Here is a 10229-nt window from a genome sequence, read left to right on the forward strand (position 1 = left end):
AGACATTATCATTTTAAATAAAAAAGGATCAATTAAATATAAAAAACGATGAAGACAAAGATATTAATTCAACAAATAACAATTTAACATAAAAACAAATATTGAAACGAGCAAAAGATCCAAATTGACCTACGTTTTAGAACATATGCAGACAAACACAACATAGAGGAGGAAAGAAGAAGCAAAAAAAAAAAAAGGGGGCAAATGAGAAATAAAAAGGATTTTAATGGGTTAAGGATAATTTTGCCAAAAAACTTTCATTAAACAACAAAGCTAAAATTTAAAGAAGACATAAATGAGGTGCAAAAATATTAATCCATTGCAAAAGAAGGGCACTCCACGCAAAAAAAAGATTGTACAACTAAATCTGCGACGCATAATTTCTGCTATATCTTTTTGGAGTATCCCAGAAAAAAAGGGAAAATGTCCAAAATACACCTCAATCTTTGCCCGGATTTATTCTAAGACACCTAACCTTTACGGTGATCCTATTATCCTCTGAATATATTTTTAAAGTATTTCTTTGGAAAAATCCAACGCGACACAAGTCAAGACTCGATTATGAAAGAATATATTGATTCACAAGATCAAATTCCAAGAGATCAACTGCTTTCTCCATGAAAAGAATTAAGAGTATTGGAGAGATTTCTAATTTTTGTTTTGTTCGAAGTGTGAAATGACCTGAAAATAACTGGACTCCTTTGTTTTTTGGCATTTTGATCAGCATGTGTTTGAATTGATATCTAGCTCACTCGATAAATGCAATAGAAATTCCTTAAAAATATAAAATGCAAAAGGACCTCGTAAACAAAAATGGAGCGGATTTTTAGACGGGGTTCAAAATATAAAAAAGTAAACTTATGAGAATCCAAAGAGGGTTTAACATCTACTATATATACATAAAAAATAATTTTAACCATGTATAAAAAATTATCCGTTAATATAAAATTCAATCCCTCGGCCATGTGTCCGCCCCGCAACCGTAAAGGTTAGGTGTGTTACAACAAATTCGGGCAAAGGTTGGGGTGTATTTTAGACATATTTTTAATTAAGAACACTCAAAATATAAAGAAGTAAACATAGAGTATATATACATTAAAAATTAACCTATTTACACGATGTAATTTCCGTGTCAATTGACTCCCCTTTTATCAATCTAATAAGTGTTATAAAATAATAAAGCAATAAAGAAGAATATTGTGAGAAAAAAGCGACATGAATAGATTATATAGGGATGTAAATACAAATGAAGAGTAACCTCTCTACCCTTGTTAAAAAAATCCCAAAATCACAAAGGAATTTTTCTCCAAAGATAGACATCCACAATAATAAATAATATTTATAACACCAAGAAAATTTTAAAAAGAAAAAGTAGAAAAGCTGGTAATAGTAAATGTGACGTTTAAAGCAGAGTCCATTGGCAACGGGAGTACTAGACATTAATATCAATTTAATTTTGGTGAAACAATAGAGTAAGATTAGCAACCAGCTAGCAATTTTGTTTGCCTGTTTCTCTGCACTACTGGTCCAAGTCGAGGATTTAATTAAATGAGTGTGGTGAAAATTCGATTACAATATTATTCTTATGGAGTTACTAGTACTATTTTCTATTGCTAATTCAATCTATACACTTATTGAAGACGACCTACGACTGGATGAGATCTTTAATTTATTGATTGAGAAAAATCTTATGCGTAGTTGTTTACGCAATTGATATTTTAGCCACATGACATGTATATTACACGTATGATCTTTTGATATTTTTTAACATTTTACGCGTGTATACGAGTACATTAATTTATTGAAAAAGTTTGTCAAATTGAAAGCAAATGCACTTAATTATTTGAACTAGGTGCATGAATGGTTCAATATCATCATGAAGTAGTAGACCAACCATAGCATTAACGATCACCATCATTTGCTGAATAGTAAAATTAAATGGTGTAAATACGTAGTTCTTAATATATCCTTCTTCCTTTAATTTAAACCATATATATTTATTAACTCTGATTAATACACCATTGTCCAATAATAAACTATGCCCTTGATTAGTAACTATATTGTAATAAAAGATTTTCACGTATTAGCTAAAAAGGACTGGATTTAATTTTATACTAAAAAAATCATATGAAGGAATTAAAATTTCTACAAAAATTGAGCACGTCGAATGAACTTAAAGGAAAACTATACCGCTTTTTTTTGAATAATACTTTTCTAAAAGTTTAAAATTAATAAATTTTTTTCAGCTGATCGGGTAATTCGCTTTAAAAATGGGTAGACTTATTTAGTTGTCAATAGATTTTTTTTTTTTAAAACGAATGGGACTCCGACTAAAAAAATTTTCAATGGCTTTAGAAAAGTATGTCTACTAAAAAAATGATTAGACTTTTTTTTAAAGTCACTTGGTATTTTTTTAAATTAAAAAATAACCTAAATTTGCACCATTTTGTAACAAAAGGGGTATATTTGCACTATTTTGTAGCGGCAGGGATATATATACACCACTTTTATAACGAGGGGTATATCTGCTCTAAATCGCAAAGTTGAGGGGTATATTTACACCTTTGCCCTTTACTGAATAATAAAATTAAATGGTGTAAATGCGTAGTTGTTAATTAACTTCTCTTTTTCCTTGAATCTCAGAAAGAATCTGGAGATTTTTTAACTCGATTAATAGAGCATTGTCCAATAATAAACTATGCCCTTAATTAGTAACTATATTGTAATAAAAGATTTTCACGTATTAGCTAAATAGGACTGGATTTAATGTTGTATACTATAAAACAATGTCATATGAAGGAATTAAAATTCTACAACAATTGAGCATGTCGAATGAACTTGGATCACTATACCGCTGGAGTCCTTGAATAATAAGGCTTTTTGGCTGTAAAATTAATAAATAATCATTTTTCAGCTCCCGTAATTGAAAAGTAATCACTACCATGTAGTTTCAATCATTATACTTGAAACTCAATAATAATGACTATTTTCGAAGATGGAATCGAATTACCGAAAAGTAACTAGTGAACGCAAGACCTTTTTGGGCCGTGCCCAATTAAGTGAATAATGGACTTTTTACATAAGCCCAAAACCTGTAAGACTAAAAAAAAAAAAAAAAAAAGAAAAAGAGTTGCAACATATTATTCTTATTCCAGCTCAATTACCTCTCCACCCAGTAAAAGAAGGAACTTGATTAGAGGTGGATTCATGATTAAAATGTTAATTTATTAATCTCAGCGTGAATTAAACTAGACCACCGAATCAATCTACTTGCTATATCTATATTCTAAAAAATGAAAAAACCTTATAAACTGTTTAATGACAAATATATGCAGTTTCGAGTCAAAGGCCACTTTTAGAAAAAAACTGTTTGATATTATTACTAACTCTCTAAACTGTAAACTAACATGAGATAGTTTTAAGACTTAAAAGTCTCACATGTCTTATTCATGTTATTTTAGGAGAATGATAAATGGCAGATAGTGTTCATTCTAAAAAAGTTGAAGAAATGCAAGTGCAGTTTGGCACATGAATATATGCAAGCCCATAAAACTCACCTATATATATTGGCGTCAAATAACTTATTCATCTTCTACTTCTAATAAAAGAGATAGACACAGATAAATTTCTCTTTCTATATATATGTGTGTGTTGTGTGTGTGTTTGTTTTGGTTTGTTTGATCAATCAATTATACTGAAGTTAAACGCTAATTAGTTTATTTAACGTATGTGCTAGACTTATATATAAAGGTTTTCAAATATCATTAAAGAAATAGGATCGATCTTTTCTAATTTCAATTATCAAGATACTGGTTTAAACAATCAACGTAAAGTTTCAGTGAACTAGAATATATGGATGTGCACGTATCACGTATGCGTGTAAATATACATGTCAATATTTGAAGAAGTGAATAAATCACTATAATGAAAAGTGGTGTCAATTGTTTATATACTTAATATTTTCATTTTGGTTTTTTTTTTTTTTTTAAGCCATCACCTTAAGACTGACTTAAACATTTATATATACACATCTAATAAAATGATCTACTTAAACATGTTCCATAACACCGCTCAAGGAAAGATGTTTCTGCCCCTGTGTATGCGTGTATATATGTATATACATATATCTGGTTGTTTTTTGGTGTGTGTGTGTTGGGTCGTGGGGGGGGGGGGGGGGAGATATAAAGTGTTGGAGAACAATAACTACCATATATAGGGGGTTGGAGGCATCATTATTAGAGGCCAACTGTTCTACATTCATTATTAAAGCAAACTCTTCTATGACAACTCAAGTTATTTAGGTGTTAGGAGGCTAGGGTTTGGGGATGATTCAAGATGTGAATTTAATGAGTTCAAGTATTAATTTCTTTGAATTTATGGGTTCAAATTAATATTGATCGAAATTCAAGTATGATAAATTCTAGTAGTGAAATGCTATACTATTTCGTATCGGAATTGTTGGGTCTAGTTAAATTCGTTAAGTATTAGTTACATACGACTCTAAAAGGGGGGGGGAGGGGACTTTAGGGGGAGCATTTTTTGGGAATTCAAAAATAATAATTTTATCCATAGAAGATAATAAATTTATACAAGTTTAGAAAAATCACCTAAATAACATTTTCTACCTTTACTGAAATTTAAATTCTTATCTCCCATGATCCATTCTAGCTTCATGTTCTTTCATTTTATTTATTGGTAGGAAATTAAATTAATATTGTCCTTGTTATCATCGGCAAATAATAACAGGGGGAACATCTTAAATTATTTGTTTATTTTTCAACGTAGGATGATGCATGCGTTTCAGTTTTACTTCAGTTTAGTATTACTTTTTTTCTTACTACAAATTATGTAGCTAGAAATAAAAAAGTACAGCATCGTAAGTTACTTATGAATAAAGACATATGTACTTTCTGCCAAAATATTACTCGTAACATATTCTCCGGTAGTCCGGTTTAATTCTTCTCACTCGTCATATGTTATACTATTACTTTCACTGCGTGCATTTTTTTTCTTTTCTTTCTGACAAAACAGTTGACACAGCATTTAATTATACCTACTTGGTTATTTCATCTATCTTTTGAAGTTTTAGAATATTAACCTTAATTAAGTACTTGCCATAACACAAATGTTAACAGTATTACTTATTGCATATTATATATAGGTTATGTTTTCATTTTCTCAATATATTTAGAATATTATATATCAAGTAAACCAACAGAAAAGTTTAATTGTGTACTTATACTCTCAATTAAAATCAGAACTATATAATTCATTTTTAACTTTAAGTTTATTATCAGTTTTGGTAACTAGTAGTAGTAATGTTATTTTTCTCGAAACTGAATCTTTTTGTGATTTTTGTGTGGATAACGAAATTTTATTAATTTTCAATTCACAAGAAATTCGAATTATATTAAATCGAAGATATGTTAGTCCAAATAAATATTGTTGGCTAGTATATTTGGATCAATTATTTAAGTCCAATAAATACGGATTTAATTAAAGGTCCAATTTTGTTGGGCTAGTCCATTGATTTGAGCTACAAATGATGAGCCCACTTTGTCAAGCCCAAGGTGTCATCTTATCCAAGAGGCCCAAATTGGTGTCACGTGTCAAATGACGCGGCACACCAAGTCAAATAAAGGAGCCTATCGCGTCATGCCACGTGTCAAAATGATGTAGCATGCCCAGTCAAATCAAAGGCCAATGAAGATGCGCCACGTGTACAAGTGACATGTTTCGGCCAATCAAATATCGACATGTCAGCTTAAATCTAATTGGTCGAAAGAAGCATGTCCTTATCACAACTCCTCCATCCTACAACTATAAATAGGGGTCTTATAATTTAGAAAAAGGACAGAAATTCTAACAAGAAGCGAGAAAGAGCTCGTGGATCAAACGCCACAGATTTCTCTACAAGCTAAAAGCATTCAAGCACTCAAGTATTTCTCTAGAAGTTCTAGAGATCCAGACGAAGATTCAAGATCAAGCTTCAAGCTCGTGAATCCAAGTACAAGTTCAAGATCAAGACCACCAGATTCAAGATCAAGCTCAAAGGCCCTTGAATTCAAGTACAAGTCAAGATCGAATCTATCAATTCAAGATCAAGCTCAAAAGCCCTTGAATTTATTGTTGAAAAGACGAATAAGAGGAATCATAGAGATTGTAACACTCATATTCTGAAATCAAATACAACGATTGATGCGATATTTTCCTGTCTTGATTATTATTTTCTCGACGCGAATTTTATTGTCTACAAATTCTGACACGCCCAGTGGAACAATCTCTACCTCTTATCTCAACTTTTCGACAATCAAAGCTCAAGAACATTGAAATGACTTCAGAGAAGATCAACTTCAAGGTTGCTAACTCCAAATTCTCCGCTGATGTGGAAAGGATCCTCGACATTACCTTCGGTGGCATTGGACCAATTACGAGGAGCAAAGCAAGTATGTTGGGACAACAAGCACTCCAAGTGTCGTCCGCAACAACTCCTGTTTTTGGATCTTCATCCCCACAAGGAGCAAGGTCCTCTACTAATACATCGGAGGAAGGAAGCAGCATTGCTGAAAAGATTAAAAAGACTCTAGCTCTACTTGATCTCTCTGGATCCAAGAACTCTACTATGAAGGAAGATGATGATACTTCAAGTGACGGATCCTCTCCGCTCACACCACCTGAAGTAGGCCAGTAAAAGATCAACTTATGCGATAATCCATGTTATTCTCCAACATCCCCAATAATCATGCAAGCAATGGTAACTAACGCTTCATCGATGGAGGAGACACTAGCAAACTTGGCAAAGGTGATTGATGGCTTGGCCAAGCATATGCAAAATCAAGACGCTCGAATTGAGAAGTTCTTTGGACAAGATGGATGGATTAATGGAAGGAGAATCCAGCCACGCACCTGGGAAGGGTCCAGAAGCTCAGGAGACGGAACCTCATGCAAAACAAGTACCGCCTACCAAGGAAATTCCAGTTTTTTCTTAAGGGATGATTTCGCTCGGCCGACTAAAAGTGTTCATCGAAGGGACTATCAAGGATAAGTACGAAGTTGCTACCAAGTCTTCTTTTACTTATGGAAAGCCGTACACTACAAGAATTGATAGCTTCAAGATGCCCGCCGATTATCAACCTCCTAAATTTTAACAATTTGAAGGCAAGGGAAATCCAAAGCAACATATTGCACATTTTGTTGAAACATGTAACAACACTGGAACTTATGGAGACTATCTTGTCAAGCAGTTCGTTCGCTCCCTCAAGGGGAATGCCTTTAACTGGTACACTAATCTTGAGCCTAATTCTATCGATAGTTGGGAGCAACTAGAGCGGGAGTTCCTCAATCGCTTTTATAGCACAAGGCGTACCGAGTACATGGTCGAACTTACAAGCACTCGCCGGAGGAAGGGCGAACCGCTTATCGATTTCATTAATCGATGGAGAAATGCAAGTCTAAAGCCGCAAAGATAGGCTCGGCGAAGCTTCGCGATAGAGATGTGTATCCAAGGAATGCGTTAGGGCTTATTACATCTTACGAGGAATTAAGCCAAGGTCTTTTGAAGAACTAGCTACTTGTGCTTATGACATGTAGTTGAGCATGTCATCTACTGGGAATGAAGTAATGCCTGTCTACGACCCTCGCAAAGGGAAGGACAAGCAGGAACCCAAGAAATGGAGCGAGTTCGTTCCCAAGAGAGACAACAAAGAATCCATGAACGTCAATGTCTCGCCGGTAAAGTTTATTAAGAAGGTGAGCAAGAAGCAGAGTATGAAAGTAACTTCCTTCCAAGACAACAAAAGCCGAAAGTCGACCCTGAAGGAGATGCAAGAAAGAGAATACACCTTCGGATTCTCGATGTCCCCGAAATTTTTTGATGAACTACTTGGCCGAAACTCACCAAGTTACCGAGAGATGACTACCAACGAAGATGGAAGAACAAACGACCCGAACTATTGCAAGTATCATTGACTTGTGGGTCACCCTCTTGAGAAATGCTTTGTCTTCAAGGGCAAAGTTATGCAGTTGGCTAATGAAAATAAGATTCTGCTTGACGATGAGAAGGAGAGTTCAAATCAAGTCTCTATCACCTTTGGTTCTTTCGATTCGGTCCAGATACATAGCTTTGAAGAGTATAAGAAAGGACCATTGGAGAAAGATAAAACCCAAGTTGATGTAGCCGATGATGAAGGTTGGATTTTGGTGACTAGGCGGAGACTCCATAAAACAAGTCCACAAAAGGAATCATCTAAACAACCAACTAGGAAGAGGATGGTTAGAAGACCAAGGAAGCAAAAATCAGTTGAGCATCCGAAGAAAGCAAAAGTAGAGGTGAACTACCACCAAGAACCACGACGTCCCGTGACTTTGGAGGGATTCTTACCAAGTTGGTTCCGCAATAAGACTGCTCGAGACAACATTGAGGCATCATGCTTCAATACTGATAAAGAAGAAGCAAAGGATGAAAGCTTATCAACACTCACTCTATCATCATCTGAAAAACCTGTTGAATCTTCTTTCTAAGAGGTACACGCATGTGATACAAGAATCACATTCACGGATGACGATCTTCTACTTGGTGAAACACTACACAATCGTCCTTTGTACATGGTGGGTGTTATACCCCGTTTTAACCGGGTTAAATTAGAGTACAACATATTGGAGATTCCTAAATTGCGTTATTTTAAGGAGTCGCCACCTAATTAATTTTACGGTGAATTAGGGCACCTATTTTATTAACTAAGGTAAAGCCTAACTAAACCTCCGTTAATGGTCTGCTTAATCTTAATTCTAGGTAAGGGTTCTAGATTATCCTAAAGGGAAGGGGTTAGGCATCCTTTAGAATCCGTTAACTACGGTTTACCGGCCAAACTTAGGTTAATTAATTAATGCTAAATAAGATGCCTGAAATTTAAATAAAAGAAGGTTAAGAAATGTTACTAAGGTTTTTAAGAAAAATATAAGAATGTTGCTTAAGATAGAATTTAGAGGAAATATAATAATCTGCATAAAAGAAGATTTTAGATGCCATTTAAAATAAAACTTACAAAAGTTGCTAAGGCTTTAAATAAAAAATGCTATTTAGAATGAGATTTATAGAAAACATAATAATTTGCATAAAAGGAAACTTCAAATGCCTTTTAAAATAAACTTACAAATGTTGCAAAGACTTTAGATGATAATAATAATGCTATTAAAAATAAGATTGCATAAAAAATATATAAGTAGAAGAAAAATGTGAATTTGTGCAATGCTTAATAAATATTTGAAATAACTGAAATGCCGGGATATCGATTAATTTTAGGAGTATAAAATACGAAAATAGCTAATGAAAACTCTCTTTATTCTTTTCATTACTTCTTATTAACTGTGCTTCGCTAAATTTTACGATTGATTCAAACTTGAAGAGCTATTTATAAAATATACTTGAATTTACATTTTCATATTAGTGACGTTTTGGAATTTCTAGGATAGTAGGAATAAAATATGATTCTCTTAATTCGAAATATATAGTCATGTTGTTTTGCAAATCAATTATTCCAAATAAAATAATATTAGACATTATAAATAGTTTTAACATAAAAAGAAGAGAATAAACTCATGGAATTGATTGTTAGTCCTCCTTAATCTAACTACCCATTACTAAACTATCCATACTAATTTCTAATAATTCACCTAAGCTAAGGGAAAACAAAATAAGAAAAAGGGTTAGTCAAATAATATACAAGTTAAAGGCATAGAATAGAGCAGAGGCATAAATAAAGTTAAATAGGCTCAGCCCATTTTTAGGACTGCTGCTGTTGGGAATGGGCTCAGCCCATTTAAGGCTGCTGCGAACTGTTTATGCATATTGGGCTTTGGCCCAAAATTTCTTTTTAGATTGTATGTTATTCTTTTGCCGTATGGGCCTCGGCCCAATATTATTTTTTACGCAACTGATAGGGCTGACTCGATAAGAGAGTTTCGTTGGGCTTTAGCCCAACATTGAATGCGGAGGAAGAACGAGTCCGAGTATGCGATGATCATGCATAAAAACGAAAAAAAAGGAATTAATACGTGATCAACAAACAAAGCCAAAATATATAATGCAAGGTCAACGGACCAGTGGGTTATGTATATATCATGAATATTCGAATATATTTCGTATATACCCGTTCATAAGGGTACTTAGAAGATTAATATCGAAAGCTCTTGATGGATTCAGTGTTGAAAACAATATAGTAAATAGGACA

This window comes from Lycium ferocissimum, chromosome 5, assembly GCF_029784015.1.
Source record: "Lycium ferocissimum isolate CSIRO_LF1 chromosome 5, AGI_CSIRO_Lferr_CH_V1, whole genome shotgun sequence".
NCBI lineage: Eukaryota > Viridiplantae > Streptophyta > Magnoliopsida > Solanales > Solanaceae > Lycium > Lycium ferocissimum.